The 12,811-nt window shown below is 16.4% G+C and overlaps 1 protein-coding gene across 1 annotated transcript in view; it reads right to left on the bottom strand.

Annotated features, from left to right (window-relative positions):
• The window catches only part of LOC727444, a 124,963-nt gene extending 115,842 nt beyond the window's left edge, over nt 1–9,121 (bottom strand). The window contains exon 1 of the mRNA XM_026444727.1: nt 8,940–9,121. The gene's annotated coding sequence lies outside the window, so the exon portion shown is untranslated. The remainder of the gene's footprint in view (nt 1–8,939) is intronic.
• Nucleotides 9,122–12,811: the final 3,690 nt, after the last annotated feature.

Raw genomic sequence — 12,811 nt, 5'->3', positions numbered from 1 at the left:
ATTATTCGAATTTTTTATTTCATCCTCACCAATGTTATGGCAGTAATATTCTTATTTTTCAAAATATTATACAATTTCCTATAATAGAAACAAGAAAATATTAGAAAGAAGAAAAATAAAAACATAAATAAAAAAATATATAATATTAAATAATGTAATTTAATCATGAGTTTATGGTATTTATTTTTATTTAACAAGCAAGCAATTAAATTTGAATATGTTATGTTAAATTAGAAAAAATAATGTAAATAGGTCAGAAATTTGCATAAAAATTTAATTTTTTAAAAAAACTATGAAAATAAATGATTAATAAATGTAAAAATAAAATTCAATAAATATACACGATTTTTCTTTTTTTTCTTTCTATTATTATCTAAATATTATTATCTAATTAATAAAAAATTCTTTTTGATGAATAAATTTAACTTATAGATATAAAGTTCTGACTTCTAAAAAAATAATTTTTTAAAAAATTCAATAATAGATAAAGAAATAATTAATTATATAAAGAAGTTATTATTAGGTAAAAAAGAAATATGATTCTAAAATTATGAAGAAAACAAATATTACAGCAAAATTTTTTATTTATATATCTTTTTATAAATGATTGATAAAATAATTTTCAAAATAATGAAAAATAAATCGAAATGTAATTAGAGAAATTGATAAAACAAAATCAATAACTTTTTGGGAAAAAAAAAATTTTCATTTTTCATTTTAATAAAATTATTTCCAATATTTTAAAATACTTTTTATAAATATGTTTATTTGAAGTCAATTATTCATCCATAAAAATTATTTCACAAACTTTATATTTATATTTTTACATAAACTTTCTAATGATTCGTTTCTATTAATATTGTTCAATATCAATACTGATTCATTAAATTTTATGACTTCTATCGATTATATCTCAACGTTTGCCAACTTTACACAATATCCACAAATTTTGAAAGCATTGGAATTTATCGTAGCGTAATGTAAATATAAAATGAAACTCTTCGATTCCTAATTTTAAGAGACATAAATACGATCGATTAAATGATATTTATGTAACCAAATACTTAAAAATGTGTTTAATCTACAGAACACTGTATAATAAAAACAAAAAGTAGATATACATTTAAAAAATCAAAAAACATTTGTAAATTAAAGTTTAGAATTGTTTATACGATTTTACGAGTTATATCTATAATGTATTAAATAAGTATCACCATATTTTAAAAGTTTAAAAAGTCTTAAATAAATAAACATTGCAATATGACAATTATGATCTAATGTATTTTTTATATTTGGAGTGAATTTTAATAACACAATTATTTTGAATAATTTATAAATTATTTGTTTCATAAAAAAATATTTCATATAAAAATTAAATACAATTTATTATTATAATTTATTAATTTTTTTCAAAATGGACATATAGAAAATATATGAAAGAATCATGTATTAAATTTTAAGAAGTAATGCATTTAGATTTTTGATGCAGATTTTTATAATCTATAATTCTATAAAAAATTATTAAACTATTTATAGTAAAAAATTATAAGTTTAAGAGATATTTTGTAACTTACAAAATATCTTTGAATTTTTTAAAACTTATCATGTGAAACAAAATAAACATTTACTTTCCTTATCAATAAATAAATTAAAAATCAAAAATAATAATTGTAATTTGTACTTTTGTGTTTGTTTTGATCTCTAGAATTAATTTTCCAAAAATATTCTAATATTAATACTATATATACGAATAAAATATTATTCTATATAATAAAATAATGGAATAAAATCTTAAAGATTGAATTTTTTTTTCTCATTTTTTCATTTTTTTTTTAAATACAATTTAAAAAAAATTTATTTAATAATACGAAATAAAAATAAAAAATATTAAATATATAAAATGTTCAAATTTTTCATAGTTCTTCATTATGCCTATTGTCTAAAAAATATTTTTAGATAAAATTGTATTCGAAATATAAAAGAATATTGAAGTTTTGAGAATTGATTTCATCCTCAAAAAATTTTCTGAAAAAAAATTATTTAATTTAACATTTTAAGTATATAAACTTTTATTGATTATTTTAAATATTAATTTTTTTATTATTATTTATTATTATTTAATTAGAAAAATAAAAAATAGAATAATGCAAAAAAAAAGCAAAACTTGTCTTTCTCACTTTTTAATTAATAAACGAGTTTTTATGAAAAATATTTTTTTATCCATTTTAGAATATGCAAATACAACTATATACTCACAATTACTTAATGAATAGAATTTCATCAGAATAATTTTTAAATATTTTATTGAACATATAAAATGAAGAAAATATTTATTTCAATAATCGAAATACATATTCTTTTTTCTATTTTAATACATTCAATGTAAATGTTGTAAATATATGCATCATAAGGATTTCTTATTTTATGGCGGTTGACGCATATAGTTGTGTCATGAATTTTTTTTAAGAAAAATGGAAAAAATGTTTTCCATATATTTCACACTCAATTCAAGTATCATCAGTATGCGTAGCCATTTTAGATTTTCTTATATTTTTTGCCATTTTACAAGCAGAAAAATTTTGGCACAAATATGAGAAAAATTTGAAATAGTTTAAAACAAAAATTGAAATATCTTCATAAAAATAAATTTAATATTTTTATTTAACTTAAATTAAATACTATTTGAAAATATTATTTTGTTTATGTTTAATTATTATTTTGTAATGTTTAAATTAAATTAAACTCTATTCTATTCTATTTATTTTATTTATATATCTTATTTATATCTTATTTATTTATTTTATATTAAATATCGAAAATTGAAACAGTTTTACAATTATTTTCATATTTATCAATAATTAACATATCACTAATCGGGTATTCTCATCAATTTTTAATATCATATTGAAGTAATTTTCATTTATATGTAATATTATTTTATATTATGATATATTGTAGAAAAAGAAAAAAAATTGATACAAATCGATATTAGTTACTTAAATTAAATATTGATTTTAATATAAAATAAAATAAATTATTATTATTAAATTAACGTTTAATACAATTAAGAGAACAATTTATACAAATATTTTTTTATGCCCAAATTTTATGTATCATTTTTTTTTTATATTATTTATTTGATAAATTTGATTTATTCATTTTATTTTTTTATTTATTCATTCATTGTATATGAATTAGATATGATTCAATATAATTTAGTTAATATACTTGTTTCGATATATAATGAATGGATTTATTCGTTCGAACTTAACAGTGATTTATATCCAACACTAGCATTGTGATTTAATTAATCTACATCCTCTATGATTTGGTCAATATTTTTTTATTAATAACTCATTAATAAAATCAAAACGAAAATTTTTACAAAAAGAAGAAAATTGCCTGAAAATATCTCAAAAATCTCCAATTATATTTTCAGAACATATTTTTAGAACATCTTGTATATATTCATATAAATTATTTTTATTTTTTAATAATAATCACAGAAGAGGATCAATTCTTTCCTATAAATTTGACTTATTTGTATGAAAAATAGATATAACAACATTATAAGAAAAAATACATGATTGAAAAAATTTTGTTTTAGAATGGAATAATTTTTTACGTATTTTCATATGATCAATCTGAAATATACTAAATTATTTATCACGATAGCTTTAGAAGATTTTAAAATGAATAAAAAATATTAATTTTTAATATATTTATAATATATAGTCAAAAAAAAAATAATTTTTTTTTTCAATATTTTTATTAACTGCATCATATAGCATTATCTTTTTCTCATAAAATCGATTTTGATTTATCATCATCATTATTAAATATTTTTTTTATGGTTTTTTTTTTTAATACGTATAAATGAATAAAAATTTATTTTTGAAAAATATTGTCTTGATTTTTGAAAAATTCATAATTTTTATTTATTATATATAAGTTTATTATTTACATTCGTTCTATAATATATATTTTTTAATATATTTCTTTTATTACGAAAAAAATTTTTTCAAATTTTCGAAAAACTGTCTTTTTATCATCAGTGGATTAAAATATCTTTAAAATGTTATATCTCGTAAAAAGAAAAATCTATAATGATTATTATTATTATAAGTCATTTTATAAGGGAAATAATACGATATAATCGATAAAAATATTTAAAAAAAAGTATTATTTTCTTTAATTATATAGCGTAAATAATTTCTTATCTTTTTATTTTTTAAACCTAATCTAATATACAATTTTTATGGTCGTATGGTATTCAGATTTAATATACCAGAATATATAAGAAATTATTCTATTCTCAAACAAAATTTCATTCTTTTATCAAATCTATTTTATATTTTTATCACAATCATTTTTCATAAAGAAGTAAATTTCTCAAAAAAAATATAAATTATGATTTTCTTCTTTTTATTATTAAAAAAAAATTGTTTTATATTTTCTATTAAAAAGATATATTTATATAAATATATAAAATTTGCATTAATTTTGAGAATATTAAAAATCATAGGTTTAATAGTTTTACAGTTTTGTCGCAGAATGTATTTATGAAAAAATTCGAATATTTTTTATTTTAGCAATTCAACAGAAACAGAATTCTCGTATATAAATATAACAAAACTCTTAAATATTTTCAAAACTCTTGGAATATTTTCAAAGATTACGATCTTTGAGAATACTGCAAATATAAAATTCACACCTAGGGAAATAGGAATTTTTCCAAGAACAAGGAGATATAAAACCTTTCTTACACACCGTTCGTTCGCTAGTGCGCTTTCATATCATTTAACTATGTCACAGAAATCCCAATTGCTAATAATATGAAATATGAAGCTAAACGATTTTAATAAGAAAAAATTTTCAAATCAAAATTATACAAATAAATATGTTTTTCTTTTGTATTTTCAAAATAGAATTATCAGTTATCAATATTTTATTAATATCTTATTGATAGTTTTTGATATATCAATAATATTATTAAAATATCATCATTATAATATAATAATTAATATAATGTCATAAATATAGTGAATGGAATTTTTCCTTTTTGAAAATTATTATTAACGCAATATAAAAATATTATAATTTTGTAATAAAAATAATTTATAATAAAAATAAGTAGAATTTACTGAAAAATTATATTGTAATATATTTAAGCTATTATATGTTGATATCTTAATAATATTTTAAATTTAAAAACTCAATAAAATATTGTTAATTTATAAATAATCGTTAATTTTTAATAACAACTTTATCAAAAGTAAGAATTCTAATAACTATTATCGATATTTTAATGATATTAAATTATCAATAATGATATTATCAATATCAAATAATAATATTATATTGATATTATAGACATTTATCGATAATAATATTGATAATTTTATTTCAAAAGAAATTTAAAATTTATTATAAAATATAAAATTTATTATATATAAGATTTATTACAAATATAATACAAAATAATACAAAATATAATAAATTTAGTTTTTTAAACTTCAAAATATTAATTCTTAAGTGATATGATGGATTTTTCTCGTATAAGTGTGATATGGGTTAGAATAACCTGAATTTTTTTTCTTTTTTTTTTTTTTCATAACGGAGTGTAAATAAAAACTCATAATATTTTTTTATGAAAGAATGACAACTAGCTTTAATTTAATGTACTTAAATAAAGTCACAAAGAAAAGAAACATACTCTTGCATGAAAAATATGAAAAGTATGAAGAAAATATTTATAACAACGATCTGACCCGTATCACATCAATTAAAAATTAACTATTAATTAATAAACAAATTATCAATAAATGATAAAATATAAATTTTATAAAACATCATTGTTGTTAATAAATAATTTTAAAACATTGAAGGATCTTAATAATTTTAAAATATTGGAAATTTAGAGATCATTATAAATACTTATTAAATTTTAAAAACAAATGCATATTTCTTGAAATAATTTTATTGAAATATAATAATTAGATTGAAAATTAATATTTATGTAAATTGAAGTTTTTATAAACATAACTAGAAAAATAAAACTTAAATAAAAATTTTATTTTTTAAATATTATTATTTAATTGAATAATTTGTGTATTTTTATATATTATGCATTTGCTATATTTTTGTATATTTAATTTTTTCATAATTACATAAAAACTATCGGCAATCTAATAACAATAATAATTTTAAAACTTAGGAAAATATTGAAACATTATTATATAGAAATTTTTACAAAATCAAAAAATTCCGATTTTAATTAATTTATGTAGTTTATACTTTACAAATATAAAATATAATAACTTATACAAAAATAATATTTTCCTTGAATAAAAATTTTCTTTGAAAAAAATGAAATTAATTACATAAAAGTTTCTTTTTTTTATGTTCTGTATGGGATTTTTTTTACAATAAAGTGATATAGAAATAATATAAGAATACTAAATTTTGAAATTTTCCAATTCAAAATTTTTATTTATTTTTTTATAATTATAAAATTATATTTGAAGAAATGAAAACTGTTTTAAAATATTATTTTAATAAATAAAATAGTTGATTTATATGTAATTCATTATATATTCACAAAGTTTCATTAAAAATAAATTCATTAACTATTTTTTTAAAATATAAAAAAAAATAAAAATGTTTAAACTATTAAAGTATTCAAATTCTTTTATTGTAGTACTGTTTATATCATATATCATAGCAATAAAAACATTTATAGCAAACATTTATTTGAAATGTAATATATAAAATTATTTATTAAAATAATAATTTTTCAAAACATTAAAAATAATTATTTGGAATAATATATACTTATAATATGTATATTATTACATATATATAATTACATTTCAAATATATAATATTTATAACTATTATTTAATGAGAAAAGTAAATACTAAAATATTGAAAAATAAAAAAATAAAATATAGAAAAGAAAAAATAAAAGAATAAATTGTAATATATACTTTGACTTATAAATTTTACATGAATATTATGTAAATATTAACTTTATGTTTTATAACATATAATACATTAGTAATACATTAATTTTTAAATTTTATATATACAATTATAATATGTAATACATTAATAAACATTAATTTTTAAATTTTTAAATTTTATGTTTGCATTTAAATATATATTTAAATAAGATGCATTTAATATTGTAATATTGTAATATCATAATATGCTTCTTATTTAAATATTTCACGTATCATTACACGTATAATAAAAAAGTATTTATTTCAATTATTTCAAATTAAATATTAAAAGCATATAATTCAAAAGTATATAATACATATTATATAATAATTTATAGTCATAATAAATATTTCAAATAATAAATATTTAATATAAAAATAATTATTATTTGAAAATTATTATATCTAGCATAATTAAAAAAATATTTATATGCAAATATTATTTCTAATTTTAAATAATATTACCCAGAATATTATCTATTAATACTTGATATTTTTAAATATACATATAATAATTTTAAATGTTTCTAATTTTATATTAATATTTACGATATTGCTTATTTAATTTCATTAATATTTTTATTTCTTTTTTTGCAATATTATACTATTATATAAAAATCACAAATATTTTAATATTTTTATAAAAAAAATTAATAAAAATATAATAAAAATAAAATTTAATAATTTATAATCCTATTTAAACTATTTTATTAAAATTCATAACCAAAATTATTTATTTTAATAAAAATATAAAATATCTATTATTACAAATATTTGAAATTATTTTATTATTAACTATAAAAATGAAAAGTTATGTAAAACATTAAAAATTAAAATTTAGATATTCATACTTTTTCATGACGAAATTTGAATAAAAAGGTATTAATTTAATATAAAATATTAAAAATATATTAATTTAATACAATCTATTTAATCAATACATAATAAATATATATTTATTAATAAATACAATAATATTAATATATGAATGTATTTCGCATTTTAAGTTATTAAGGTAAAACTTGCTTTTTCAAAGGCTTCTTCGTTCGTATAATCGTCAGTCAAGAATCACAATAAAAATTATATCTTTTCATACAAAATAAAGTAAATAAAATAATAGAACAAAATAGAATAAAATAAAATAAAAAAAATAAAATATGAAATATTTAAAATATTGAAGATTCAATATTATTTTAATTTTTCGAATCTCCAAATTTTTTACTTTATTTTTATAATTCGAAAATTCGAATAAAAAATAATTTCTATTTGTATTTATATATGAAATATTAAGTATGTATAACAGAATATAATTACAAGAATGAAATTTATTTATATTTAAATCTTAGATTCATTTTAATTTTGGTTTCACTAATTATTTACAAACTGATTATTATTAGTTAATATTATTAATTAACTAAGGAAAAAAACAAAAAGAATTGCAAAACTTGTTAAAATTTTACTAATACTTTAAAAAAGAATTTTGAATTTCAAAATTTCAGAAAATTTCGGATATAAATTTCGCAAATTTAAAAATCAGATTTCAACTCATCTTTGATTTTTTATCATTGACAAAATAAATTTTATTAATTAATTTTAAACTAATTAATTTTTTTTTCATTAAATCATTCTTTTTTTTTTAATAACATTTTTGAATATATGAAAATAAATACTTTCTAAAATATTTATTCAGTAATTAACTAATATAATAAAATAACTTTATAGTAAAAAATTTTAAATTCAACACTATTGAGCTTTAATATATTAAAAACGCTCAAATATTTTTATTTTATCGGTAAATTTTTTCAAAAATCACACGATTCATAAAATAAAAAATATGAAATATGAAGTTCAAAATAAAAATCAAAAATCTACATTATCGCAATAATAGATTCAAATAAAACGCTCAAAAAAATTTGAAAAATTTTCATTTCTTACTTTCGTCTGAATCCGCCTGTTGTTTGATATCACAGCTTCTTTCTTCTCTCCAATTAAACGAATATCACTCGATGTCATTAAACGTAACACGGAAAAACTCGAACTTGAAGAATGTGAAACGAAAAATAGAGAACAAGAAGAACCGAAGCCGCGGAAGTTCTCCACGTGACTGAGAAACTAGAGATATTCGTCGAGGAGCAAGCTAAACAGAACGCCAGCCAACGCGCAAGTCCTAACTTCTCCTTTTCTCTCTATTCGTGAGACAGATGCTTACATTCACTATGTGAAACTTGGCAAAACTTTCTTTATCCTTTCTTCGATCCTTTAATTCGTTTCAAATACTTGGTTAAGGAAAAATCATGAGAATAAATGTTTTCACAACTTTTTCGTCCCGATATTCATTCATTCTTTGCATAATTAACAAACAAACATTAAAATTTTAATTAGTTAAATCGCAACAAATGAACGAATAGCGATGAATATAAATCTATTTTAACATAACAATTTAAAAGTAATTATTTTAAATAATGTGGATTAATAATAGTTAATAAATAATATTTATTATGTTTTTTATTTGATTAAGTATAAAAAGAATTTGATGTTTTTTTATCATTCGTTAGAGCATCAATAAAGAAATGTAAATAATAATACCAGTAATGAAAAATAGCAGAAATTATAGAAAATTAGAAATCAAGTTTTCTTTTGTTATATTTCACTAAGATTTATATAGGAGGATATTATTTTTTGATGATTTATACTAGTCTCTTGAACGAATCTATTTCATTGTTATTGAATTATTTGATCCATTGATATTTTCTCAAGCATTGAGGAAACTTATTTTTACAGATATTTGCATTTCTAAATTTCTGTTTAATATCTTTCCAGCATGATTTCTTTAATTATTTAAATAGTTGCATCAGATTCAAATTAAGAAAATTATGACTAATGATTAATAATTGTGAATTGTGTTTTTAATCTTCAAATATCTTTTTCATTCATCATCTAATCTAATCTAACCTAATCTAAACTTGAAATTTTCACTTTCCATGGAGTATTAAATTTCTTTTTCCTATTCATTATTGATAAAAATATTTCATTACAAAATTTATCATCATACACAAAATAAAATGAAATCTAATTTAAAAATAATTATTTCAAATAATATAAAATAATATCGATTACTAATTGTATATTTCAAATGAATAAATAAATAATAATATAAAAAAATAAAGAATATATGTTTCAAATAATGTTATATTTTTTAATTGAATATAAATTAAGGACTTGATTATTTAATAATATTTCTTAATTATTTCATAAATAATATTCAAAATAAATATTAAACTATATATTGGATGTAAGAAGAGTCTCAGAACATTCACTTTTTTGTATAAAATTATTAAATTTTATGTTTTTTATAAAATTTTTTTATAAAAATATATAAATATGCCCTGTAAATTATTGTATTTTCAAAAAATTTACAATATATTTTATATATTAATTTAGAATATAGAAATTTACTATTGTCACTGATTCTTTTTGTATCCAATAGTATAATTAATAATAATGTGTAATAATAATGATTATAGAAAATAAGCAATAGTGTTAATTTCATTAACTAATTCAATAACCAATAGTAAATATTAAATGTATATATAAATATAAATAAAAATTATTCGCGATAGGCAGTTTATAAAATCAAGTCAGAATTTTGAATTATATCTCCATTTTTATTTCTTTATATTTTTACATCTTTATGCTTTTAAATTTTTATGTTTATGTTTATGTTTAATATTTTTATATTTCTATATTTTTATATTTTAGATCATTAAATATCTAATAAATTCTGATATATTTATAATATATATAATACAATAATCTTATGAAACCATTTAACACTTCCTTTATTCGTTTTTAGAGCTAGCATTTAAAATCAATGACTATGATCACAAGATATATTTTTAGTTTTTAATTTTTCCAACTTTGTATTATTTGAATTAATATATTAAAATATAAAGTCATTGCCTATCATGATCATTGAGTAAGAATTTCGTATCACTTAAGGATCTTGAGCATTTCTATAGCTGAAAATTATCGTCAACTTTAGATATGATTTTATCGCTAAGAATATATAAGATTTTATCTTCATAATTGACCATCATCCTTGCAACTTTTGAAAATATTAGACAATCAATGTGATTTCTTGAAAATTCTTCCAGCTAATTTGATTTTTTCAAAATTTCTTTTTACATTTCTTTTAACATTTTTTTCTAAAGAATCATCAGATTTCAAATTCTAGATCGTTTCAAATCTTGAATAAATACAATTCCAAGCATATAATTAACTCAATTTTACATTCTTATATGAAATTAAATTTTACTAAAAAAATATTGATTAAAATCAAGATTCATTTAATTTAATCATCAAACATAAATATTTTTACAATTAATCGATTATAGAGAATATTAACGTGAAACTATAATATTGGTATTATAAAAAATCGAAACCAAGATTTACGACTTTCATCAATTGTTTACTACGGAACAATGCAGTCCCATTGCAATCGTGTTAAGACATTGTATATTAAGGAATCTCTTGTATTCATTAAAATTAAATAAAAGAATAATAAATAACTTATTTTATGAAATAACAAAAAAATCATTTAATTACAAATACAAATTAACTTTTAATATTCAATTCACTTATAATAATTTTGAAAAAATGTTTAAAAATTGTTTATAGAATCATTATTTTGACTTAACATAAAAAAAAGAAGATATTAATTAAAAAAATATATTTTTTTGCACAATAATTATTATTTATTAAATTATTATATCTTTCTTTCAATTTTTATTTTATTTTTCAAAAATATTTTTGATTTGCATCAAAATATTAAAAAAAAATGATTTTTGTAACAATAAGCAATAAATTAATTTAATAATTTTGTTTTATTCATCAAATATTTTTATATTTTTAAAATATAATTTCTGTTAAATAATAGTAATAAAGAAAGAATTTTGAAACTGCATTTTTAAGAGATAATGAACAGATAATGAAGATGAATTCAAAATTTGTAATAAATTGCTTATTTTTTATTATCTTCGCCAAAGGAAGTAAAATTCTTTTAAATATTATATATTAAACGTAATAAGGTTGTGAATTTCTTTTACTGCAAAAATCTCAAATGAATTTAACTTATATTTATAATTTTCTTTAATAAAAATTAAGATTATTATTTTTGTTTTAAACTTCTTAAAACTTTAATTTCTTTTAAGTATAATTTTAATTATAAATTCAACAATAATTTAATAATAATTAATATGATCATTATTATTAATTCTATTTTCTGAATGAATATCCTATAATCCACAACAAAGAGAAAATTTTCAAATAATTAACATAACCATTGAACATTAATTTCATTATTGTCCAACATAATATAAATTATTATAACATTAAAGATAATTACAAATAAATTTATAAATTAAATTCAATGAATTAGAACTTATTTCTATAAATATCCTGTTAATATTCTATTAATATATTATTTACTCGTTTTTAATTATATTTTTGTTAATTTTACTTTTTATTTATTTTTTTTATTGAAATTATTTGTATTCGCATTAAATTTTTTTTTAATTATGATCCTATTTTAAAATTAAAACAAATTTTTGTATATTATATATATTATTGCATTATATTTTTATATATATATTTATATATTTTTATATTGCATAATGAAATTTATAACAAATATAAAAATATAAATTGATAATTAATTATTGTTTCAAATTATCAAAATCTTCTAAATAAAATATATAATTGGAACTTTTTATTTTATAATTAAATACAATTAAACAATATACAAAATT

The sequence above is a fragment of the Apis mellifera genome, linkage group LG13 (assembly GCF_003254395.2).
Source record: "Apis mellifera strain DH4 linkage group LG13, Amel_HAv3.1, whole genome shotgun sequence".
Lineage (NCBI taxonomy): Eukaryota > Metazoa > Arthropoda > Insecta > Hymenoptera > Apidae > Apis > Apis mellifera.
Note: the sequence above shows the minus strand (reverse complement) of the source record. Positions and strands in the feature narration are given on the sequence as shown.